This window comes from Neofelis nebulosa, chromosome 1 (genome assembly GCF_028018385.1).
Source record: "Neofelis nebulosa isolate mNeoNeb1 chromosome 1, mNeoNeb1.pri, whole genome shotgun sequence".
NCBI classification, from domain to species: domain Eukaryota; kingdom Metazoa; phylum Chordata; class Mammalia; order Carnivora; family Felidae; genus Neofelis; species Neofelis nebulosa.
Window position 1 is genome coordinate 150851439 of NC_080782.1, and position 26806 is coordinate 150878244.

General features: G+C 44.7%; 1 protein-coding gene across 6 annotated transcripts in view; it reads left to right on the forward strand.

Moving 5' to 3' along the window:
- The first annotated feature begins 16287 nt into the window (after positions 1-16287).
- LOC131517576 (putative olfactory receptor 2W6) overlaps positions 16288-26806 on the forward strand; it is an 84224-nt gene continuing 73705 nt past the window's right edge. For 3 of the 6 annotated variants that reach the window (XM_058739894.1, XM_058739902.1, XM_058739912.1), the window contains exon 1: positions 16288-16859. The gene's annotated coding sequence lies outside the window, so the exon portion shown is untranslated. The remainder of the gene's footprint in view (positions 16860-26806) is intronic. The other 3 variants (XR_009264671.1, XR_009264673.1, XR_009264670.1) reach the window with 3 other exon arrangements.

The window sequence follows — 26806 nt, forward strand, 5'->3', positions numbered from 1 at the left end:
AAAACCTCTCTTCAGTAACACCATGGGCTTCTCCATAGGCACTCAGCTCAGTATGTGGGATCAGGTTTTGGACAGATGACAGTCTGGTGTCCTCCACATACCCTTTTCCTTCTCTCTTGCCTCTAACCCCCCCAAATTTCCCTTGTCTTCCCATCCCACTGTACCACTACCAGTCACTCATCTTCTCCATTGCTAGCTTTACTGAATCCAATTTAATTTCCTGCTCTAGGATAGTGAGAGCCACAGGGAAGAGCTTCAACACTTCAGGATGAAAGAGAATGAGGTGCCTGAGACCTGAATCAGAAATAAGTCCTAAAAGAGGAGGGGAAGGCTGAGGCAAGGTGCGCTACCAACACCAGAGCAGAGGGTTCTGTGAAGCCAGTGCCAGAGGAGGGCTAGATTCTTCTAGATTGGGACAGAGACGGATCTGCTGAGTGGAGTGCCTAGTGTTAGGTAGAGAAAATATCCCCCAGGTGTCTTTCAAAGGTACTAAGGAGGAGGAGGTCCTGTAGCAGCACATCTTGGGCTAGAGTCATTCACTGTGGAATGACAGACATGAGACAGGTACAATATGACCCTTGTTGGTTAGTGTTGGAATCTGGCATTTGTTGACTACTGCTGATGCCTAGCATCAGGGGATGGTGGCACCAGGGCACTGGGAAAATTGCTGTGGCCAGAACTCCTGGTCCTTCCTCCAGCAGTGATCAAATAGATACATAACAAGCAGGCCCTCAGCTCAGGGCCTCAAGATGTAATGGATGATTCAGAGGACATGCTAAATCCTACATGGCTTACATGTAAGGGGACTGTCTATGACCACTTGGGAGACCTGGACTCCTGGAGGAGGCAAGGGCTGACCTGAGAGAGGGGTCCCCACTGCTCCCACCTCTGAATGGTCTCCTGAAAAAAACACAACGTCTGGCTTCTGCAGGTGAGACCCTCTCCCAGTAGCCTTAGGTTTATTATCTGAGATGCTGCATTTTGTGTTGTGTTCTATTTTGTCTGTTGTGGCCATGAGTGGCAGGACCTGGATCTTTCCTGAAGGATGTGGATATCATTTGTATTTCACATCTTATAAATCAAGGTGTACACAGACAAGTGACTGGATATGGAAATGTGGACAAGAACCAGGAAGAAGAGGGAAGCTGGGGGACCAGTGGTTACTTCTCTGTTAAGTCAGTGGAGTAAAAAGACACCCTTCTTCTATAATGCAGCTTTAAAAAGTCTTATTTTTCCTCCATCTTCCCTGCATTTATCCAATGTTAACAATATTCTTATATGAATGTATACACATAAATGGCACACAGAAAAAGTTGGTCATCATTTGTTTTACGAAAATGGGGTTATACTGTATGCTTTCTCTGCCTCTTCTGAACACATCTGAGAGATCTACATGAATCAGTTAATAGAGATCTAGCACATTCCTTTTAAGACCCTAATCCTGGGGCACCTAGGTGGGTCAGTTTGTTAAGTGTCTGACTTCAGCTCAGGTCATGCGTCCGACTTCAGCTCAGGTCATGATCTCATGGTTCATGGGTTCAAGCCTAGCATTTGGCTCTGTGCTGACAGCTGGAGCCTGGACTCTGCTTTGGATTCTGTGTCTCCCTCTTTCTCTGCTCGAGCTCTGTCTCTCTCTCTCTCTCAAAATAAATAAACATTAAAACAATAATAATAATAATAATAATAAAAAGACCCTAATCCCGAGAGTCATCTTAACCCTAAAGTACCAACCTAAGCCCTAATCGTAAGATCTTAAATTTAAGGCCCTAACTCGAATCTTAACATTAGGGTCCTCACCTGAACCCTAATCCCCATGCCCTAATCCTATAAACCCCAAGAGTGACTCTGAGGCCCTTGTCCATGGTGGAGATAAACTGCAACGTACCTCCTCATTATTGAAGAGTACAGGAAATTTTTTTGCTTAATAACATCTTTGAATGTGATCTTTACTTAGTGATTATTTCCTCAGAATAGATATCCAGGAATGAGATTATGGTGTCTAAGGGTAGATATATTCTAATGCTATGGAACATTGCCAAATTGTTTTCCAAAACTGACTGAAAGATGTTTCCTTTTGTGATGTGTGAGAGGACCTGTATCAACAACCAGATATAGGATTTATCACCTCCATCTTTTCTCCATTTGAAGTAGCCATTGACCAGAAGTGGGTGGGAGAACAGGTCGCCGCCCCTTCATTCCTAAACCTAAAAAGGTTTAGGGGCGCCGAGGAACTCCTCCTGAGGTCCCTATCAGCAAAGGAGACTCCAACCCCATGCTAAAGTTCTCAGAGGATCCCTGTGTGCCGTCCCCTGGAAATGAATGAGGCCCTAGAAGAGCGTCAGACAAGGAGAGGCTGTAGGTTCATCACAGAGTAAGGGAGAGGGATGGTCTCCTGGTGCCACTCAGGCCAGGGCGCCCATTCCCAGCGCTCACGGACATATACCCTATTATCTTCGCGGTCCGACCTCTGGCGTCCCTAAATGAGCCGGACCTGATCAGGCCAGGGGGCGCTGCAGATAGCGGCAGTTTCTCTGAGTGAGCTTCCGTGCACCTTAAAACAGTGGGGGCATATCTGTTTCATTATGGGTAGAAAACCCAACACGTAAGAATCTGGCAATTAAGAACCGGGGCCAGAACCCGCAGGGGCAAAGGAAGCAAGGAAGGGGACTCAGAGAAGGCGAAAGAGGGATACAGGAAAGAGGAATCGGAGAGAGGCAGAAGGAAGCAAGGGAGCTGGCAGGGCGCCCCTCTCCGGGGTCTGGAAGGACGCGGAAGGTTGGGAGTCGGGGCTTGGGATCAAGTACTGTTGCATCCCCAGCCTCAGCCGGGAGCAAGCTGGCTGCCGGGCAGAATGTGTCTCTGGGCAGGGTGCAGAGAAGGACCAATCAGGAGAGCGGTTTCCGAGATCATTTGCATATGCACCGCCCCCTGGGGCACTCCCTCAGGGCGCCACCTCTGTGCTAACCGAACCGACCCAACTGTAGTGGGAGACTTTCTGTGCTTGGGCAAAAGCTGAGTTCCCAACCCGGGGGAGCGCTCCCAGAAGGACCCTAAGAGAGGTCGTCTGCGGACAGCAATGCTCCTTCCATTAAGGCACAGAGCAGACTCATTTATTTTATCTTACTTTTTTTTTTCTTTTTTTTTTGAGAGAATTACAGAGTGCCAGCAGGGGAGGGGCAGAAAGAGAGGGAGACAACAGAATCCAAAGCAGGCTCCAGGCTCTGATCTGACAGTACAGAGCCCAGAGGTGGGGGCTCGAACTCACAAACCGTGAGATCATGACCTGAGTGGAAGTCAGACACTTAACTGATTGAGACACCCACACACCACAGAGCAGACTCATTTAAAAAGCATAGTGAAAACGGAGAAAAGTGGAGAATTTCTAGGGAAGAAAATGGGGAGAAGAGGCTAAAAGCAGGATGGCAGCATGAAGAGGGCAGGAGAAAAAATAAAGGCGGGGCCACCTGTCTCTACACAAGGGCTCGGGTGACAGGTGCCTCTTTGCAGTAAGGGTGGGTGGTGGGTCGGTAACGGTGGGTCAGTGGGTGGGTCGGTGGGTGAGGGCTTGGCGGTCTCAGTGACCAGCCTCTTCCGGTTGGAATCCTACTCTCTGGGGAGAAGGGAAGTCAAGGACAGGAAGGAGTTGGGGTTTGGGGGAACGGTGGCCATTTAGTGCCCACTGGGGGTTCTAGGAGGTTTGGCTCAGCTCTAAGGGCAGAAGAGAGAGTGAGAAGCAGAGCAGTGGAAACTCCAGTGGACCTGAGGGAGACTCTTATCCAGCTCTGCTTGTCCAGCATGAAAACATTCAACCCTGGGGGGTGATCCTGGAGAGGATGGCTCAGATCCCTGGGAACACTCCCCCACTCTGTCCCTGGTCTTCCATTTCAGTCTTACTTTCCTATGGAAGGCCAAATCTTCTAATGTATTGATCTGTCCTGTGCTGTGGGACAGATGTTCCCTCCTGCTGTCTAGGGGGAAATTCCAAGGTGTTTCTAAGGTTTTGAAGCTGAACACTGTCTTACTCATCTTTAAACGGAGACATTAATCAGGGAATTCCTGGTTTCAGGGCAGCTTGAATTCATCTCTGGTCCCCTTCACCATTTCAAGTTCAGCAGGGGTCCCACTGGCAAGGCAGCTGCAGACCAGCAGGCAGGGCCTGGCTAACTTGCTGAGGTCTGGGGCTCTGCTGGGTATGGGTGTAGAGAAGAGAGCTCCTCAGGCCAAATGAGAGCCTGGCTGACAGCAACAAGGAGGCTTAGGGCAGATCAGAGGCCGCTGCCTCCAGGCACCTTGAGAGCAGCCTGCCTACTATCCCCTGGGGTTGGGGGCTGAATGTGTGAGTTTCCTGTTGCCACTGGAACAAAGTGCCACAAGCTTAGTGGCTTAAAACAACACACATCATTCTCTCACAGTTCTGGAGGTTAGGAGTTTTACTGTGTTAAAGTCAATGCGCTGCAGGGCTGCTTCCTTCTGGAGGGTCTGAGGTGAAAATCCATTTACTTGCCCTTTCCAGCCTCTAGCAGCTGTCTGTATTCTATTCTTTGCCTTGTGGCCCCTTTCTCCATCTCCAAATCACACCTCTTCAGTCTCTGCTTCCACCATCACACTGTCTTAGTTCTGATGGATTCCTCCTCCCTCCCTCTTACTAGGGCATGCAGCCTGCCCCGATAATCCAGAACAATCTCCCCATCTCCAAAATCTTTAACTTGGTCACTTCTTCAAAACCCTTTTGCCATTTAAGGTAATATATCCCCAGGTTCTGGGATTCAGGATGTGGACATATTTGCAGGCCCATCATTTAGCCTACCCACAGAAGGCTTGATGGGCTTTCCCATCCCAGGAAACTGAAGATTCAGAACCGCTGCTAGCTCACAGAGGACTGGTTCTCTGTAACCCGAGGCCTGTGGGAGGCAGCCTTTGTAAGCAGAGACTTGGGGGCCGAGGGTGCTAGGCAGAGATGTCTCACAGAGGCACACATGCTGTTGACAGTCTCCTAGCCAGAACTGGACTCATGACTTTTTTTTTTTCCTGGATGGAGGAGGGTATTTAGCTGGGGCTCCCATATCCAACCCTACCCACAGGCTGCTTGCTCCTACCTCCAGCGTGAGTGAGGGCAGGAACACAGCTCCCACCCCTCCCCTTACTCCCTCCTTTCACCTCTTCTATATACTCTTCCTCTTCCACTTCCCTTCCTAGACTTTCCCACGTGGATCATCTGGTCTCCTCCCTCCCCTGAGACCCTGATCCTACTCTTGGTCCTGCCTCTCCCTAAGGCCCCTACCTGGTTACCCTACCAGGAGAGGAAACCAGGGACACACAAGCCCTAGGGGGCAGACTGATGACTCTGGGGCTCAAGGTCTCCAGGACTTCAGGAGGAGCTATCACTGCCCTCTCCCCAAGCCTGACACCCTGCTTTGCTTCCATGGATGCTCCTCTCCAAGCCCCACACAGCTGCACTTGGGCTTTGGGGCCCCAAACCTCCCTCTGGGATCTGCTGTGGGGCCTAGTCAATAGACCCCACTCAACTTACCAGCTGAAACTGCCATGTCCCCTCCTATACCTTTATCCTTACCATTGCACTTGAATTCTAGTCATTCTCCCACTGCCTTGAGGACACGGGCTCTGTCTCATTCACTTTTACACCCAAAGTACATTGAGGACCCCATTATGTGCATAGGGAAACTGAGGCAGCAGGAGGAGGGCTCATGGCTATTGGTAGTATTCTGTGGGGGCTTGAATGCCAGCTCATTGAACAGCCTTTCCTGAGATGTCTGTGGATCCCTTTATCCTGGGCAGTCAAGAGACCTTCTGCTTAGGGCGGGGGAAGGAGGGAGCAAAGGCCTTGTCCAGAGATAGGGTCCTCCTGAAGATGAGCATTCTACCCCGGGGCAGGGATTCAGGATCCACACTGGTGGGATAGTATTCAAGGTTACAGATACCAGGGACTGCCTGGGAGACAAGGAATGCCTCTCTTGAGTCTTGCTGGAGCTGTATTCAGTGGGACAGACCGGCCTGTAACGGGAGATTCAGTTCCAGGACTCCAACTGGGATTTGAGCCTTATCCTGGTCCCTGAAGGCTCACGTATCTGAGGACCCCGCTCCCCCCAGGGCTCCTCCCATCCTCCACCTTCTCAGTGGATTTAACCTCCTGGAACAAAATACTGCTGCTGGCAGATACCTTACAGGTGCCTCACTAAAGGGTGAGTAATAATTTTTGCTCTATGGATTCCTGCCTAACTGATGACTCATGCATTGCCAGGATGAGGGGAGCCCCAAGGGGAAGAGGAAGGCTCAGGCTTCTGCCACTGCCTATTCCTCCTCACCTGGAAATGACTGCACGGAGCTAAAGCACCATTGTCTCATGCATGCCCCCAGTTTCTGCTGGTGGCCAACTTACATATCTGGGGGGAGGGGAGACCAAAGTCTCAGAGTTCCTAGGGGGACACCCATGTCAGGTAGCTTTTGCACAGGGACCAGGCCCCTTGGGAGGCTGGATCATAGCAGCAGCCTCATCATTGCCAACCTCACCCCTCCAGGGACTGGCTCCCTTAGGGAAGCCATCTTTAGATGTGGCTGACTGCAGAAGCTGGGTCAGACTGAGGTTTGATTGTTTGCGAAGACAATTTTGTTCTTTGAGTTGTGGCTTCCATCTGGTTGTCTGGTTGTCTTTCTCTTTATGGTGTTGGTGATCATTGGTGATTATTGCTTACATCTCAGTTTTCATGTGTAAATGCAAAGTAGTGATAGTCTATCATTCTTTCTCCAATTATTGGCTGAGATACTGCTATAAATCCAACCATCCCCTCATCAGGTACCTGGCTGCTTTTCTCTTTGTTTCACTCAACTTCACCCTATCTAGGAGTCCTCTTGACTCTCATTTTCTTCACCTTGAACATATAATCTAATGATTTATGATTCTAATAGTCTTATGAATCTATGATTTATGTCAAAATCATAAAATTTGACATTTATGTCTCCTAAATATTCCTAAATTCCCTCAGGTATATCCAGATCTTACACTGCTATGGATATGAATATGGATATGGATATGATTTTTAGATAAATTCTCCTCTGATAGTTTCCTCACTAAAATAATAAATGCATGTCTTAAGGTAACCTTGCATATCCTCAGTGGTACCTGTATGGCAGAGTGGGAAATCCAGACTATATGAAGAGTACATGACCTGTCCAAGACACAGCTTTGGAACATACAGTTGATCTCATTTTGACTTCCTATTCCTTCCTTGGCATGTCCCTGGAGCCAAGGGTCAGTAATGGTTTTCTGTGCTGTGCCTCAAAGAGGGAGATCAGGTTGTGAGCTTACTTGGAATCCCTACTTTATCTTGACAATGTTTTGCTTGTTAATCTCTGATTATTAATTTCTTATTCTTTTTCCCAGAGAACCCAACACCCCATCAATTGGGCCTCACTTTTTAAATAATTTTTAGATTTTTTAATGTTTATTACTTTTTAAATTTTATTTATTTTTATTGTTTAATTTTTTAAATTTACATCCGTTAGCATATAGTGCAACAATGATTTCAGGAGTGGATTCCTTAATGCCTTTACCCATTTAGCCCATCCTCCTCCCACAACTCTTCCAGTAACCCTCTGTTCTCCATATGTAAAAGTCTCTTATGTTTTGTCCCCCTCCCTGTTTTTATATTATTTTGCTTCCTTTCCCTTATGTTCATCTGTTCTGCATCTTAAAGTCCTCATATGAGTGAAGTCATATGATATTTGTCTTCCTCTGACTAATTTCACTTAGCATAATACACTCCAGCTCCATCCACATAGTTGCAAATGGCAAGATTTCATTCTTTTTGATTGCCGAGTAATACTCCATTGTATATATATACCACATCTTCTTTATCCGTTCATCCATCGAGGGGCATTTGGGCCCTTTCCATACTTTGGCTATCATTGATAGTGCTGCTACAAACATTGGGGTGCATGTGCCCCTTCGAAACAACATACCTGTATCCCTTGGATAAATACCTAGTATTTAGGGTAGTTCTATTTAATTTTTTGAGGAACCTCCATTTGTTTTCCAGAGTGGCTGCACCAGCTAGCATTCCCACCAGCAGTGCAAAAGAGATCCTCTCTCTCTGCATCTTCACCAACATCTGTTGTTGCCTGTGTTGTTAATGTTAGCCATTCTGACAGGTGTGAGGTGGGATCTCATTGTGGTTTTGATTTGTATTTCCCTGATGATGAGTGATGTTGAGCATTTTTTCATGCATCAGTTGGCCCTCTGGATGTCTTTGGAGAAGTGTCTATTCATGTCTTTTGCCCATCTCGACACTGGATTATTTGTTTTTTGGGTGTTGAATTTGATAAGTTCTTTATAGATTTTGGGCACTAACCCTTTATCTGATATGTCGTTTCCAAATATCTTCTCCCATTCTGTTGGTTGCCTTTTAGTTTTGCTGATTGTTTCCTTTGCTGTGCAGAAGCTTTTTATTTTGATGAGGTCCCAGTAGTTCATGTTTGCTTTTGTTTCCCTTGCTTCCAGAGATGTGTTGACTAAAAAGTTGTTGTGGCCAAGGTCAAAGAGGTTTTTGCCTGCTTTCTCCTCAAGAATTTTGATGCTTCCTGTCTTACATTGAGGTCTTTCATCCATTTTGAGTTTATTTTTGTGTATGGTGTAAGAAAGTGGTCCAGGTTCATTTTTCTGCAGGTTCCTGTCCAGTTTTCCCAGCACCAGTTGCTGAAGAGACTGTCTATTCCATTGGATATTTTTTCCCGCTTTGTCAAAGATTAGTTGGCCATACATTTGTGGGTCCATTTCTGGGTTCTCTATTCTGTTCCATTGATCTGTCTGTTCTTGCGCCAGTACCATACTGTCTTGATAATTACAGCTTTGTAATACAGCATGCAGTCTGGGACTGTGATGCCTCCTTCTTTGGTTTTCTTTTTCAAGGTTGCTTTGGCTATTCAGGGTCTTTTCTGGTTCCATACAAATTTTAGGATTGTTTGTTCTAGCTCTGTGACGAATGCTAGTGTTATTTTGATAGGGATTGCATTGAATATGTAGATTGCTTTGGGTAATATCGACATTTTAACAGTATTTGTTCTTTCTATCCAGGAGCACGGGATATTTTTCCTTTTTTTGTGTGTGTGTGTGTGTTCTTCAATTTCTTTCATAAGCTTTCTATAGTTTTCAGCATATAGGGTTTTCATCTCTTTGGTTAGATTTATTCCTAGGTACTTTATGGTTTTTGGTGCAATTGTAAATGGGATCGATTCCTTGATTTCTCTTTCTGTTGCTTCATTGTTGGTGTGTAGGAATGCAACCGATTTCTGTGCATTTTATACCCTGGATCAGTTCTAGCAGTTTTTTGGTGGAATCTTTTTTTTATAACATTTATAGTGTGAACATTTATTTTACTTTATTTTTTTAATTTCATTTTTTATTTATTAAAATTTACATCCAAATTAGTTAGCATATAGTAAAACAATGATTTCAGGAGTAGATTCCTTAATGCCCCTTACCCATTTAGCCCATCCCCCCTTCCACAATCCCTCCAGTAACCCTCAGTTTGTTCTCCATATTTATGAGTTTCTTCTGTTTTGTCCCCCTCCCTGTTTTTATATTTTTTGTTTTTGTTTTTTTATATATTTTTTGTTTTTATGTTTTATATTACTTTTGTTTCCCTTCCCTTATGTTCATCTGTTTTGTCTCTTAAAGTCCTCATATGAGTGAAGTCATATGATTTTTGTCTTTCTCTAATTTCACTTAGCATAATACCCTCCAGTTCCATTCATGTAGTTGTAAATGGCAAGATTTAATTATTTTTGATTGCCAAGTAATACTCCATTGTGTGTGTGTGTATGTGTGTATATATATATGTATATATATATATACACATATATATACGCATATACATATATATACACACACACACACATTTTCTTTATCCATTCATCCATCAGTGGACATTTGGGCTCTTTCCATACTTTGGCTATTGTTGATAGTGCTGCTATAAACATTGGGGTGCATGTGTCCCTTTGAAACAGCACAACTGTATCCCGTAGCTAAATGCCCAGTAGTGCAATTGCTGGGTCGTAGGGTAGTTCTATTTTTAGTTTTTTGAGGAACCTCCATACTGTTTTCCAGAGTGGCTGCACCAGCTTGCATTCCCAAGTTTTTGGTGGAATCTTTTGGGTTTATCATATTGACTATCATGTCATCTGTGAAGAGTGAAAGTTTGACCTCCTTCTGGCCGATTTGGATGCCTTTTATTTTTTGTGTTGTCTGATTGCTGAGGCTAAGACTTCCAATACTATGTTGAATAATAGTGGTGAGAGTGGACATCCCTGTCTTGTTCCTGACCTTAAGGGGAAAGCTCTCAGTTTTTCCCCATTGAGGATGATATTAGCGTTGGGTCTTTCATATATCGCTTTTATGATCTTGAGGTATGATCCTTCTATCCCTACTTTCTTGAAAGTTTTTATCAGGAAAGGATGCTGTATTTTGTTAAATGCTTTCTCTGCATCTATTGAAAGGATCAAGTGGTTCTTGTCCTTTCTTTTATTGATGTGATGAATCACATTGATTGTATTTCAGATATTGAACCAGCCCTGCATCCCAGGTATAAATCAGACTTGGTCATGGTGAATAATTTTTCTAATGTATTGTTGGATCCAGTTGGCTAATATCTTGTTGAGGATTTTTGCATCCATGTTCATCAGGGAAATCGGTCTATAGTTCTTTTTAGTGGAGTCTTTGGTTTTGGAAAGTGTTTATTATTTTTGAGAGAGAGAGAGAGAGAGAGAGAACGAGTGCAGGAGATGCAGAGAGGGAAGTGGACAGAGGATCCAAAGACAGCTTTGTGGTGATAGCAGAGAGCCCAACGTGGGGCTCAAACCCATGAACCATGAGATATGACTGAAGCCAAAGTTGGACACTTAATAATGAACTGAGCCACCCAGGTGCCCATTAATTTCTGATTAATTCTTAATTATTATAATTGTGAAGTGTAAAAACAAAATGCAAGAAAAGTGAATGAAAGAGATAGAAACAGAGGCAGAGCCCCACTGAGAGAGAAAAAAGTTCAGGGTGTAGTTAAAACAAAGTAGATTTATAGCCAAGAGTTTTCCTAGAGACAAAGAGGGACTCTCCATAATAATGAGTCAGTTCATTAGGAAGATATAGCAGTTTTAAATATATATACATATAATCATAGAGCTTTAAAATACATAAAAGCCTGAAAAATTAAGGGAGAAATAAATAAATTCACAATTATAATTGCAGACTTTAAACAGTAGAACAAGGTACAAAACTATGAAGGATATGGTAGGTCACAGTGACAGCATCCTTTACCTGAATTCACATTCATTTCTACAACAATATCTTCAAGGACTGCAGAATACACGTTTTTCAAGCGCACATGTGTCATTCAGCAATACAGACCATATGGCAGGCCATAAACAAGTCTTAAGAGACTCCAAGCAATTGAAATCCTACAAAAATATCCAAGAAAAGCAAAGAACATTTGGAAATTGCAAAACTCACTAGAAAATAACCCATGGGTTGAGGAAGAAATCACAGGGTAAATGAGAAAATAGTTTAGACCCAATGAAAACATAACATATTGAAATTTGTGGAATGCGGTTAAAGCATTGAGGAAAATTTATAACTTAAAGTGCTTATATTGGGAAAAAAGAAATGATCAAAGCTCCCACCTTAGGAAGTTAGCAAAAGAAGGCAAATTAAATGCCAAGCAAGTAAAAGAAAAGAAATTATAAAGATTAAAGTAGAAATTAAAAGAAATAGAGATGAAGGATAGAGAGAAAAAACCAATAAAATTACAACTCTTACTTGGAATGTATCAATAAATGTGCCAAGGTGCTGTCTAGATCAAAACTGACAAGGGAGGCCTGGGTGTATCCAACTTTTGATTTTGGCTCAGGTCATGATCACAGGGAAATGAGATCAAGCCCTGGGCTCTGATCTGGGTGTGGAGCCTGCTTGAGATGGTCTCCTTCTCTCTCTGTCCCTTTCCCATGCTTGTGAGCTCTCTTAAAAACAAAACAAAACAAAACAAAAAAAACAACCAACTTCAACCCCCCCAAAAAACTGACACAAGGGAAAAAAGGAAAGTCCATATAGTTCTACAATCTACTGAAGATATTACATTTATAATTATAAACATCCTCACAAAATTTCCAGATTCAAGTAGTTTCATTTAAAGAAATAATATCTATCCTACCTGTATTCTTTCCCTCCCTTCTCCCTCCCTTTCCATTCTTTGGCATCTCAGTGGCCAGTGTTGAAGAAATATCCTTGTGTGTACTCCTTACCTATGACTACTATGGAATAGCTTTCTAGGAGTGTGATGGTTGAGCACGTTATTTTCTATATTTTAAGTGTTAATTTCTATTTCCAGGTTGCTTTCCATTTTACAATTGCACCTTCAATGTGGGAGAGTACACTTGACTGCATCACCACTTGCCATATGGGTCTTTATGCTTTTTCATTTTGTATCAGTTTGATAGGCCTAAGTAAGGTGATGTCTCATCATTTTATGCTAATTTCAACTTGCATTTCTCCACTAGTAGGAAAGTCCTTTTCAGATATGTGCTTGTTATTTTGTTGAGCTCCTCTGTGAATAGGATACCCAGATGCTTTGACTGCTTTTCTCTTTTGTTTTCAATTTGAAAGATCCGTATGCTGTATATTATTCATATTATCCATGTACCTGACATACACACATACCCATTTTCCCCAGTCTATCTTTTCTTCCCACGTTATCATATTTTTGCCTCTCATGCTTTTTATGAGTTTAAAAATTTATTACATGGTTAATAAATGGCTTTTGTGTTTAAAATTTGGTTTGTCCTGGGGCCCCTGGGTGGCTCAGTCAGTTAAGTGACCGACTCTTGATTTTGGTTCAGGTCATGATCTCGCCATTGGTGGGTTCGAGTCCCGCATCCAGCTCTGTGCTGACAGTGTGGAGTCTGCTTGGGATTCTCTGTCTCCCTCTCTCTCTCTGCCCCTCCCCTGTTTGCACACACTCTCTCTCAAAAATAAATAAACATATAAAGAGTCCCAACAGGAAAAAGAGGGAGGCAGGAGACTGAGGTCAGAGTCAGAGAAGGAGAAGTCACTGGATGACACTGGAAGCAGATGTTGGGGTGATGTAGGTGTTGGGCTTCAGAGGTGCAAGGAGCCAAGAGTGGAGGAATTCAGATAGCCTCTTGAAGCTGGAAAAGGAAATGGGTTTTTCTTTAGATCTTTCAGAAGGAACACAGCCCTGCTGACAACTGATTTTAGTTTTGTAAGACAAGTCTAAGACTGCTGACCTCCAGACTGTGTGGTAACAAATTTGTGGGCTTTTTTTAAAGTTTATTTTGAGAGAGACAGAATATGAGTTGAGGAGGGGCAGAGAAAGGGAGAGAGAGAGAATCCCAAGCTGAGTCCGTGATGTCAGTGCGTAGAGCCTGACCTGGGGCTCAAACTCACAAACCATGAGATTATGACCTGAGCCAAATCAAGAGTCAGATGCTTACTTAATTATGGAGTTTGCAGAATCCCAAGATCTGCCATCTGCAAACTGGAGACCCAGGAAAGCTGGTGGTGTAATTTAGTTGGACTCTCAAGGCCTGAGAACCAAGGAAGCCAATGGTGCAGATTCCAGTCTAGGTCTGAAGGTCTGTGAACCAGGAGCCCTGAGGGCAGAAGATACATGCCTTAGCTCAAGCAATGTGGTAGAAAAGGGGTGAATTCCTCCTTCCTCTGCTTTTTGCTCCAGCAAGGCCCTGAAGGGATTGTACGATGCCCACCCACATGGGGGAGGGCAATCTACTTCACTGAGTCTGCTGATTCAAATGTAAATCTAATCCAGAAACACACATGTTCCCAGACACATGCAGAAACAATGTTTAATCTGGGCACCCCATGGCCAGGTGAATTGACACATGAAATTAACCATCACCAGGGCTCTTCACTTTTTGGCAGTTGTTCTACAAAAACAGTTTATTTTTCTTCAGATTTTTTTCCCCATGGGTGTAGACAGGTGTCATTTATTTTCTGAAAACACATATATCATATATACAAAGATATATGGTGTGGTGCATGCAGAGATGTCTACTACCTATCAAAGAGGACTTGTCACTCACCTGGGAGGAGTTTGTTTAGTGGACAGCCCCAGGCTATGGGTTTCAGCAGTTGGCTTCGGCTGCAGAGAGATGGCTCCTGAGGTCAGGCTCTTCCCTGGCAGCACCTTCCTGTGCCTGGGAGAGGTATGGGTATAAAGATCTGGTCACCTGGTGTTGACCCAGCTAACTCTGATGGATCCTGCTTGTTCTGGAGTCCCTGTCAGCTGGCTGAGGTTTTGTTAGCCCTGCATTATGGTTTGACTTTTCCCTCTACCCAAGCCCACTTTTGCTTGCTTGCTTTCATAGACGTTTATCCCTAATTGCTTCCCCTCCTACCCATGGTCTCTCCATCATCTGCTCTGAAGGACCTTGCCTGTTACAAACTGTATGTATTCTTTTAAACCCTGTTTCCAGTTAATTTAGCCATTTCAATGTTTGTAGCCGTTTCAATGACAAAATACTCACAGCACCATTTAAAATAATTGCATAGTGGTCCATTATACGGATCTTATTTAATGCGTTTAAACAATTGCATGTTTTTCTTAATTTTGCTATGATAACCAATGATTCTGTGTAATCCTTTACTACCCCCTTTCCTGCTTGTCAGAAATTTAAGGATTAATCCCTAAAAAAGGAATAGCTAGATCAAAGTGGTTGCACTTCTAAGCTTTTTGATTCCTTGTTCCAAAAGGTTCCCAGAGAGAGCATCTCATTTTTAATCTCCCATCTGGCAATTTATGATGGGTGTTATCTATTTTTATAACACTTCGCAGTCTGGTAGGAGAAACAATGTTCCATTGTTCTAATTTGTTCCTACACTACTCATAAACCCAGCTGTTTCTGTGATTCTCCAATTACGAGTTTCACCATTTTGTGAGGTTTTCTCATTATCTTCGAAGTCACCAAACATTAACCACAAGGGGGCGCTGTTCCCCTGTCAATGTCCTGCAGTTGTACACTCTCCAGCTGCCTTTCTGAGCCAGGACTGAAAAGTTCCAAGCAGGGTTTACAGAGAATAAGTTAACAGCATTAATACCCACAGGCGGAGACTCTGGTTTCTTAAGTCGTTTTTTCAACCCTGGTCAGTTACATCTCTGGTCAGTTACATCTCAGGCGGGGACCCTGAGCCTGCAAAGGGGACATGTCCGCGCCTTCCGCTCACGGTCCCTAGAGTACCTAGGGCAAGTCTCAGGAAAGAACCCCAGTACCCCACCCGCCAGCTCTGGGGGGCGCCCCAGGGGTCGTGTGCAGGGCAGCGCTCCAAGAGCTCTGTCTACAGGGCCTCAAGTGGGCCCAGTCAAGGGTGCAGATGAGGCTCTGTTATCAGGAGGTTATGAGGGGCAACCAAAGGGTTGGGGGTCTGCACTCGGACCTCTTCAGTATGGAAAGAGGGCAGCAGGATCTGAGTGGAGCGATCACGCCCCCACCCCCCCTTCCCCGCAGCTGCCCGACCTCGGCTCCGCTCTGCTGTGCACTGGTCCTGGAAGAAATGAAGTCTCCCTGGGGTCCTGCCTGGGTCTGAGTCCGAGGCCGCCAGGTGCGTGAGCTGGGAAGGGCCGGGTGGGGGGGTGCCAGCGAGCTCTGAGATGGGCAGCATGGCGGAGATCATGGGGGGCATCAAATAGCTGGGGTTCTGCTAATGCTGGACGCAATACGGTTGGAACCACAGATGGTCTGACTTGCCTGCCCTCGTTCCAGGCTCCAGACTCCTCCCATTCTCGCCTCTGTCCCCAGGCTCTCTTCCCTACACATTCTACCTCACCCCATTCTGCAGTGTTGGGTCTCCTCTCAGAGGGCCTGGGCTCAGGCCCCGCTTCGTTCCCTGACCGGTGGATTATCAGAGTGGATATCTGTCTGGCTGAGAGACCGCAGGGACTAGAGGCCGTTCTGAGTCGACTCCGGGTGGGTTATCCCTTTAGGGGCTGTCTTTGTCCAGTACCAATAACCCTGCCTCCAGGCTAATTGGCGGCAAAGGGCCTATAGGCACGACAGGAAGTTATTTCAGGGAAGCTGGCCCTCAGAGGCCCTTATGGCCATTATCTGGGTTTCCCCGAGAGAAGGCAGACCTGGGGTACTTGCATGGATCACCCTCTCAAGCACTGAAGAGAGGACCAGTCTCCAGCTTCGGAATTGGGGAGGGTGGCGGAGGGCACCAGCATAGTCCACTTCTCAGGGAGAGTGAGTCTCCGCTCCCAGAAGCTGGGTTGAGTGGCACCAACAGTGGGTCCTTCGAAAAAACACTTCGCGCGCCAAGAGAGTGGGCTCTTCCTCCTGGGTCTACCTTGTAATGGCTGACCTCGACGATGCAGCTTTACCTTTCCCAGCCTCAGTTTCCGGAAGTAACGTGGCAGCCCATGGGGCTAATGGGGAGGTTCAAGACCCACCCCGAGGTAATCCGGAACAAACTTAACCAAACCCGTCACCTTGTTGGAGAAGGCGCCTGCGCAGGCGCGCTGGACACGTCCGCCCAAAGGCTGGCAGATGGAAGCTACCGCAAGGGTCCCTGGGGAGTGTAGTCTGTGCCGAGAAGGGGCAAGAAGAGGCGGAGCTTCACTGGGAGCCTACCCCGGCCGTGTTTAGAGAAAACAGCGGATGAGCCACCAGTGGCTGTGGTTCAGGAGGCGTGGCTTTGTCTTTTCCGCGGCGCCGGCGGCAATCCCTGTGCTCAAAGGATTCTGGGTACTGTGGTCCTGGTCCCTTGGCAAGCAGGGCAGTGATGGGTGCTGGCCCACCCAGCCTTTGGCAGTGTGGCGGGAGTGAGTCTGGGGGAAGGGGAAGATAGTTGGGAGTGGCTAGGGTTGGGTCTCTGGCAAGGCTTAGGGTTGCTTTCCCAAATTGTTCTTTTTATTTGTGGGTGTGGGTGGGTAAACAACTCGCAAATGGAGGAATGAATTTGAGGAGTGAATTAGAGGAATGAATAAGGGGTGATGTGAGGCTCGGCGGTGAATCCTAGGGTTGCAGGGCACGTCTCCGGCCCCGGCAGGGGCCCCAGGATTGCGGAGCCACGCTTTTCTTTTGAGGCCGGGTGGCGTGCGGGACCGTTCTAGGCCACTGTAGTGGTGGCAGTGGTGGCACGTCTCTAGTTCTCTCTTCACGTGGTATTTGGGGCTTAAGTTGGAAGACCTTAGGGGTTTTGTGGTGTTGACATAGTCTTGGTTTGGGAGCAAACATCCCCTGGTGGTGGTTAGGGGCGCTGTGACTCCTGTGGGAGGGGAGGTGCGTGAAACCTGGGCGGTGTGGTGGTGGTGGAGCTCTAACCTGACTGATGTCAAGGTGTTTGGCAGAAGCTGGCTGGGCCCGTCGCACTGGGAAAGGGGTGCTGTTTGGTCATGGAGATTTTGGGATTGGAACAAAGGGGATTTTGGAGAGTGGAACGAAGTTTGGCTTAGAGGAAACTGCTGAATATTCCCAGGTGCGAATGGGTTGGGGTGGGAGTAGGTCCCTTTACACGCGTGTTTTTGGGTGATCAGGGCAACTTCTCTTTCTCCAGGCTTGCTGTCCCATGGTTTGTTGCTGGTGGGGGATATTGGCATGGTTCAAACGTCTTTGGGTTTGGCTGGAAACCTGGATGACGAGTTGGTTTGCCTGGTTCTGCTTTAGACAGTGGCTCTTAATTAACTGGCCACTCCCAGGGTTAGGACTGTGAGGTTGGTGGTGGCTGGGTGGGGGAGGTAGGGTGGTGGCCCCTGGGTCCAGGCCTCTTTGTCACAGCCCCTAGGTGGCTGCTAGATGGCACCTGATTTACAAATACAGGCATCACTGGTGGACTTCAGGCATTGGAACCTTTATTTTTAACCTTATATTATGGAAAACATTCAAACATTCACTTTAGTAGAGAAAATAATACAAGGTCTCCTTAGGACTCTATCTCCCAGACCCTACACTTATCAACTCATGCATGGTCAACCTTGTATCCAAACCCCCAACCTTACTTAAGGACTGGCTCACAGGTTGACAGGTTAAGTGCATGGCCTTTTACAGAGCTCAGCCACTTTTTAGCTAAACTAATTTGAGCAAGATACATGACTTTAACTGTGCTTGGTTTCTTTATCTGTAAAGAGTGGATGGTAAATAGGACTGTTCAGAGGCCTGAATGAGGCAAGCCACGCACAGTGACCGAACAGTCTTTGGTATATAGTAAGTATTCAGAGTGTTAACTTTTTAAAAAAACTTTAATGTTTTATTTACTTTTGAGAGAGAGAGAGAGAAATACAGAAAGAGAGAGAGAGAGAGACAGAGTGTGAGTGGGGGAGGGGCAGAGAGAGAGGGAGACACAGAATCTGAAGACACAGAATCTGAGCTGTCAGCACAGAGTCTGATGTGGGGCTCAAACTCATGGACTGTGAGATCGCGACCTGAGCTGAAGTCAGATGCTTAACTCACTAAGCCCCCCAGGTGCCCCCTCAGGAAACAGACTCTTAATTGTAGAGAACAATGTGATGGTTACCAAAGTAGAGAGCCATGGCAGGATGGGTGAAATAGGTGATGGGCATTAAAGAGGGCACTTGTGATGAGCACTGGGTGTTGTATGTAAGTGTTGAATCACTATATTGTACATCTGAAACACTGTACATTAACTGGAATTTAAATAAAAGCTTAAACAAAAGCAAAAGCAATAAACAGAACAGAAACCCCTATTCATCCAATATGAATTGGCACACATTATGACCAGGTTCTAGTCTGGAATGCTGGATTTTTACTTTTTGATTTGTAAAAATTGGAGAAGAGTCTTAGAATTGCTGTGGGCATCTGAAGTCAAATCCTTTCAGTAATCAGGCCCTGGACCATCTCTGTCTTTTGAATGTCCACATGTCCTTAGTGGTCCTCACATTGTTTTGAGGCTGGACACTTCAATTCAGATTTAGTTTACACATTATATTTGAGGGGAGATTGTCCCTCCAGACCAGGCAACTTTTGTGCCACTCAGTCACTGTTTTTATAAGGAAGTTCCCTGTGGACATTTCCACCTATGGTTTGTTATCTTCAATAGGAGAAAACAGTGTGTCAGATATTTATATCATAAAATAAGTGTAGCAGGGCAAAAAGGCTGACTATAATTACAGCCATTTATAGAATGGCTTCTGCTGCTTACTTGAAAGATTCCTAGTCTGACTAACACTTAGAAACTCTACTGGTATGAATTTTCTCGATTTCAGTTATGGGTAAAAGAGGAAAGAAAAATCATTTTTGTAGAGGATTTATTGGTGGTATACAGAGCTTTTGTTGGAAACCTGCCACATGTGTTTTGGAGGGGCAAGTCTTCAGATCGGAGGAGTGGCTGCTTCATCTAGGACCGCTCTGACAAAAACTGCTTTCTCTTGAGCAGAACCAAGCCAGAAATCCATTTCTGTGTTGATTGCCCTCTGGCTTTCTGCAGTCAACCTTTCCTCAGCCAACATGTTTGGCTCAGCCATCCCCCTAGGATCGTCCCAGTCTTGGGTGCAGAAAACCACCTTCAGCCAGGGGATATTTGCCGAGAGGATCCAAAGGCACAAGAACAACAACTTTCTGCACAAACCCGCTAGGGTGGCCAAGCAGAAGCACATGAGACAGAAGACACCGAGTCCTTGTTATGGAGGACAAGTAAAAGCAGAGGGTCCTAGCAGCACTTTGCAGCCCAGCCCTGGGACAGCCTCTACACCTTAGAGAAGGAACTAGATAAGCAGAGTGGCAGGCACAGAGCCCAGCCTGGTAAAGAGGGCAATCCCTGAGGAGACAGAGGGCTGAAGGGGGTAGACTTTTCAGGATGTGGACCAGTCAGTTGGGCAGAGTGTGAGAGGGATCTTAGCCAGCAGTTAAACCTCCCTTGTATGGGGCACACTCAGAGGAGAGGCTCTTATGGGCAGGCTTTGGCAATGAGTCATCCCTCTGGAGACCCCAGGGGATGCATGTGAGGGAGCGGCCCTGCGTGTGCCGTGAGCGTGGGTGAAGCTGCAGTTGGAAGTCAAATCTTTGCAGACATCAGAGGTCACATTTAGGGGAGAAGTGTTTTCTGTGCTGTGAGTGTAGATGGATTTTTACTGAGAAGCTGACCCTCATAGCACATCCAAGGATGCATTCAGGGTAGAAGTCTTCTGTGTGTAGAGGTGTGAGCATGGCTTTAGACAGCTGTCGATCCTTGTGAAACACCACAGAGTACACTTGAAGCAGAAGTCCTTTCTGTGCAGGGAGTATGGACAGGGCTTCTGGCTGAGGTTCGGGGTCCTCAGGCACCAGTACACACATGTGGCTGTGCTGTGCCTTCTGTGCACAGGGTGTGGGTGTGGCTTCAGCTGTAAGTCAGCCCTGGTCAGACCTCAGGGAACACACTTGGGAGAGAAACGTTTTGTGTGCAGGGTATGCGGGCTTCAGCTCTAAAAGGGGGAGGTGTCTTCAGACACCAGAGAACACACTCGGGGAAAGAGCAGTGGCCCTTTGTGTGTAGGGAATGAGTGAAAAGTTTTAGCTGAAAGGTGGCCCTTTCAGACACCAGCAGACACTTAGGAGAGAAACCCTTTGTGTCTAAGAAGTGTGGGCGAGGCTTCAGCCTGAAGTCAAATCTCGTCACACATCAGAGGAAACACTAGTGGGAGTGTTGCGGAGGCTTGAGACGGAAGCAAGTCTTAGGACGCCTGGGTGGCTCAGTTGGTTAAGCGTCCGACTTCGGCTCAGGTCATGACCTCATAGTTCTTGAGTTTAAGCCCTGCATCAGGTTTCGTGCTGACAGCTTGGAGCCTGCTTCAGATTCTGTGTTCCTCTCTCTCTGCCCCTCCCCCATTTGTACTCTGTCTCTCTCCCTCAAAAATAAACATTAAAAAAATTAAAAAAAAATTTTTCTAGGTGGAAGCAAGTGTTTGTCAGACATAGAATGTGCTCAGGGGAGAAACAGTCTGCATGCAGTGTGGATGGATGGGGCTTTATTTATTTATTTATTTATTTATTTATTTTTTTAACGTTTATTTATTTTTCAGACAGAGAGAGACAGAGCATGAATGGGGGAGGGTCAGAGAGAGGGAGACACAGAATCTGAAACAGGCTCCAGGCCCTGAGCTGTCAGCACAGAGCCCGACGTGGGGCTCGAACTCACGGACGGTGAGATCATGACCTGAGCCGAAGCCGGCCGCTCAACCGACTGAGCCACCCAGGCGCCCCGAATGGGGCTTTATTTAGAAGTCACATCTTAGGATATACAGAAGACAATTTGGTCATCACTACCCCCACTGCAGGATAGAGATGCTTCAGTATCAGTTTCCTGGCCCTCTACATGCCCTGTGGATGTGAACATGGCATGGGAAGCAGTAGAAAAATGGGGTTTTTCTTGTCAAGGAGATAGTCAAACTGTGGTCTGATTTCTCTCTCTGGGTCATTTGTTACAACATGAGTTCTTTACAGAACTGTAAGTGTACAATTCATTTATTTGTCTGTGAGGACAGAGGACATCAGGACTAGCATAGAGGACTCAAACTCAGCCTTTGTTTCCTCCAAGAAATTGAACTCCTGAGAAAAATGAGTCCAGAGTCACATTTGTATATTCGTTATAGGACCCAATAATGCAGAGACATGGAAGAGAGTTCCAGGTGTGGGAGACAGGTCTCCTGGAGGCTCTTGTCTTTCCATTTGGATGAGCTTTTCAAGGTTTGTTTAACAAGCAGCTTCCGCAGAGGTGCCTGTGTGGCTCAGTTGGTTAAGCATCCAACTTCGGCTCAGGTCATGATCTGACAGTACGTGGGTTTGAGGCCTGCATTGGGCTCTGTGCTGACAGCTCAGAACCTGGAGGCTGCTTTGGTTTCTGTGTCTCCCTCTCTCTCTGCCCCTCCCCTGCTCACACTCTGTTTCTCTCTCTCCAAAATAAATAAACATTAAAAAAAATAAAAACAACAAAAAAACAAGCAGCTTTGCAGAGTGTCTTCCTCTGGAGCAGAAAGCAGCTTTGTTTGGTTTCCAGGATAATAGAGAATATCTTTCTCCAGGACAAAGTGTGAGTAGGTTTGCTTGTAGCCCCTGTAAAAAGATTGGGGATTTTCTAGGCTTGGAGATTCTCAGCTGTGACACAAACCCATTGTGACATATCCACCTGATCCCATCCTCCATGTCACTTGGGGCATAGGGGGAACCATGAGCAGGAAGCTCATGTTGTCTGTTGTGTCATGAGTAATAAAATCTCTTTTCTATGGCCTTGGAGTCTGGGGTCTTCCACCAGAATCCATGAAACTGGCAAGCTAGAGTATGATGAAGTCTGATTTTTCATATACTTTTTTTTAAAGGGGGTGTGATTTAAAAAAAAAAAACTTTATTGAGATGTAATTCACATACCATAAAAGTCACCCTTTTAAAGTGTACAATATTTTCAGTATATTCACAGAGTTGTGCACCCCTGTATCCAAGAAATAAATCCCACTTAATTGTGGTGACTAATTCTTTTAATGTACTGTTGAATTCAATTTGCTAGTATCTTGTTGAGAATTTATGCATCCATGTTCATCAGGGAAATTGGTCTGCAATCTCCTTTTTAGTGGGGTCTTTGGTTTTGGAATCAAGGTAATGCTGGCCTTGCAGAATGAGTTTGGAGTTTTCCTTTCATTTCTTCTTCTTTTGTTTGTTTGTTTGTTTGTTTGTTTGGAACACATTTCAAAAGAATAACTATTAATTCTTCTTCAAATATTTAGTAGCATTCCCCTGGGAAGCCATCTAGCTCTGGACTCTTGTTTGTTGGAAGAATTTTGATTACTGATTCTTTACTGGTTGTGGGTCTCTCTAACTTTTCTGTTTCTTCCTGTTTCAGTTTTGGTAGTTATAGGTTTCTAGGAACTTATTCATTTCTTCCAGGTTGCCCAATTTGTTGGCATATAATTGCTCATAATAGTCTCCTATAATTGTAATTCTGTGGTGTTGGTTGTGATCTCTCCTCTTTCATTTGTGATTTTTTCTATTTGGGTCTTTTCCTTTTTCTTTTTGATAATTCTAACTAGGGGTTTATCAATTTTGTTAATTCTTTCAAAGAACCAGCTCCTAGACTTGTTAATCTGTTCTGGATTTTTTTTTTTATTTCAACATCATTTGTTTCTGCTCTAATCTTTATTATCTTCATTCATCTACTGGTTTTGGCTTTATTTGCTGTTCTTTCTCCAGCTTGTTTAGGTGTCGGGTTAGGTTGTGTACTGGAGACTTTTCTTCCATCTTTAGGAAGGCCTGAATTACTATATACTTTCCTCTTATGACTGCCTTTGCTGCATACCAAAGGTTTTGGACTGTTCTGCTTTTATTTTCATCAGTTTCTGTGTATTTTTAAATTTCTTCTTCAATTTCCTGTTTAGCCCATTCATTCTTTAGTAAGATGTTGTTTAATCTCCATGCATTGGTGATCCCTCCAAATTCTTTCTTGTGATTGACTTCAAGTTTCATAGTGTTGTGGTCTGAAAATATGCATGGTATCATTGCAATATTTTTCTACTGGTTGAGGCTTCATTTGAGACCCAGTATGTGATCTGTTCTGGAGAATGTTCCATGTGCACTCAAGAAGAATGTGTATTCTGCTGCTTTAGGTTGAAATGCTCTGAATATATATGTCAAGTCAATCTGGTCCATTGTGTCATTCAAAGCCATTGTTTCCTTGTTGATTTTCTGCTTAGGTGATCTGTCCATTGTTGTAAGTGGGGTGTTAATGTCCCCTACTATTATGATATAGTGCTCTTCTTCATCTCTTATTACAATCTTTGTTTTAAAATCTGGCTTGTCTGATATATGTATGGCTACTCCAGCTTTCTTTTGATGTCCATTAGCATGACAGATCGTTCTCCATTGCCCCACTTTCAACCTGGGGGTGTCTTTGGGTCTAAAATCAGCTCTTCTAAGCAGGATATAAATGGATCTTTTTTTTTTTTTATCCATTATGATACCCGATGTCTTTTGATTGGAGCAGTTAGTCTATTTACATTCAGAATAATTATTGACACATATGAATTTAGTGCCATTGTATTATCTGTAAAGTTGAATTCTTTTAGATTGTTTTTGTTCTTTTCTAGTCTTTGTTGCTTTTGGTCTCTCTTTTGTTCTCAGTGTTTCTTGTGGAGCTGGTTTAGTGTTGATGAACTCATTTGGTTTTTGCTTGTCTTGGAAACTCTATCTCTCTTTCTATTCTGAATGACAGCCTCGCTGGATAAAGAATTTTTGGCTGCATGTTTTTCCCATTTAGCCTGTTAAATATATCATGACACTCCCTTTTGGCCTGCCAAGGTCTGTGGACAGGTCTACTGCTAATGTATCTTATGTATCTACCATTGTAGGTTAAAGGCCTTTCATCCGTAGGTGCTTTCAGAACTCTCTTTTTAAGTTTGTATTTTGCAAGTTTCACTATGATATGTTTTGGTGTTGACCTGTTTTTGTTGATTTTGAGGGGAGTTCTCCGTGCCTCTCAGACTGAATGCCTGTTTACTTCCTCGGATTAGGGAAGTTCTCAGTTATAATTTGTTCAAAGAAAGCTTCTGTTCCTTTTCCCCACTCTTCTTTTGGGACTACTATGATACAGATATTACTGTGCTTCATAGAATCGCTGATTTATCTACGTCTCTATTCATGATCTAATAGTTTTATTTTCCTCTCCTTTTCAGCTTCATTATTTTTTATGGTTTTATTTTCAATATCACCTATTCAACCCTCATACTTCTTCCATCCTTTTGTGATTACATCCAGTTTTTATATTTTATACATTCAGTTATAGAATTTTTTATTTCAGTTGACTAGTTTTTAGGTCTTTTATCTCTGCGACAAGGATTTCCTTGGAGTCTTCTATGTTTCTTTCAAGCCCAGCTAGTATTCTTATGAATATTATTCTAAATTCTTGTTGAGATATATTACTTATATCTGTTTTGAGCAAATCCCTGGCTGTGGTTTCTTCTTGATCTTTCCTTGGTGTAGAATTACTCTGTCTTGTCATTTTGTCTAGGTGTCTGTATTTTGCGTGTTATGAAAGCTTGTTATATTTCCTGCTCCTGAGTGTAATGCCATATGAAGAAGGAATCATACACCATCAAGGGCCTGGCACCTCAGAGTTTTCTAGTGTGTGCTGTGTGCACTCTGTCCTGTGATTTGGCTGCTCTTTGCCCCAGTCAGTACTCTACAGAGTTCCTCCTTGCATACAGTGAGGAATGTTTGGATCTTTAGGTGTGGTTTGATTTATTTGTTAAAATAAGCCTGATTTAAAAAAAAAAAAAAGCCTTATCCAAGAAAGAAAAGGAGAAGAAACAACAACAAAAAAACCCCAAATATACAAACAAAAACTATGAACTTAATTCCAAAGAAAAAGAACACAAAAAAGAAGAAGAAGCAGGGACAGGGACAAAAAGAAGCCTGTTGCAAAAAACGAGAAAATGAAATAAAAAAACAAATGAACAAAGAAACTGTAAATCTGATTAAAAAAAATAATAAGCCTGGTCCTATTTCGACCAGAACTGAAGAACTGAAGCTTACACTTTGGAGCACTCTATGATCAGTAGACTTGGTGCATGAGGACGGCTCTTTGTTGGTATGCTGGAGGATAGGCCTGCTGTGCTGGCTCATAGTCAGACCTACTCTTATAAAGATGATCCTGTAGAGTGCAGTGGGGTGGGGCTTGGTGTAAGCAGCTCCAGCCTGGATGGGTGGGCACTCTGTTACTCACTGAAGTCCATCCATTCTGGTGAGCAGGAGAAGGTGGTGTCACCTGCTGTCCCATTCTGGGTGGGGGAACTGGCACCCACCACTGTTCAGGTACCCCTCACAGACAAGTGAACAATCTTTTCTCCTGTGTTCCAGACTTCTGTCAGATCCCTGTCCTTAACCCTTCTGTGCCCAGGACATTGACACACCTGGAGCCTCAGCTCTCTTGTATTTTGTCACTAGCATGTGACGGGGATTCAAAATTCCAAGTATTAAAGGACTTGGCAAGGTGAGGACCTGCTTCCCACCTCTGGAGGAGAGTCTTGCAGCACTAAGCCTAGTGCTATTCTGTCCCAGGAAAGGCATCTCACAGCCACATAGGTGCCTGGAGTTTATGGTGAGCACAGTGAAAAGCTGTGACCACTTTATCAGCCCTCTGTACATGCCTTTGTTCCCTGTTGTTGAACAGCCACTCAAAAGTGCCACCCGGGTCTTTTGTCCTTGGAGAGGCTATGTACCCTCTTCCAAATGCACTCAGGGAAGGGGAACTTTCCCTCCGAGTGTGACCCAGGGGATATCCACATCACACTGTCCCCAATCCACTCCCAGGCTTCCCCTCCTCCCCAGGAGCACCGCTCTCCTTGTGGATCTACTCCAGCAGACTTCCAAAAACTCAGAATTTCAGCCCCACTGTTTGCCAAAACTTGTGATATTCAGTTCCTCATGATTCCTGTCGGTGGTTTTGGGGGAGTGTTTTTCTTGACAAACCTGACATGCTGCTCTCTCTTCCCCCACCTCTCTCTTCTCTGCAAAAAGGGCTCCCACTCCTCTGAACCACCATGGCTTTTTTCACCCCCAAATCCCTTCCCCATACCATGAACCTGCCATGTTCTATCCCTCAAATTTTGCATATTGTTCTCTTAATCCTCAGATTTATTTCCTAGGTGTTAAAATGATTTGATGTTGATCTAGCTGTGTTTGAGATTAGCCCAGGGTCCCCCTACCACACTGCCATCTTATTCCCTCCTCATAACTTAGAGTTTTTTGAATATAAAAACAAAACTGACAAACCTTTATTGAGATTAAGAAA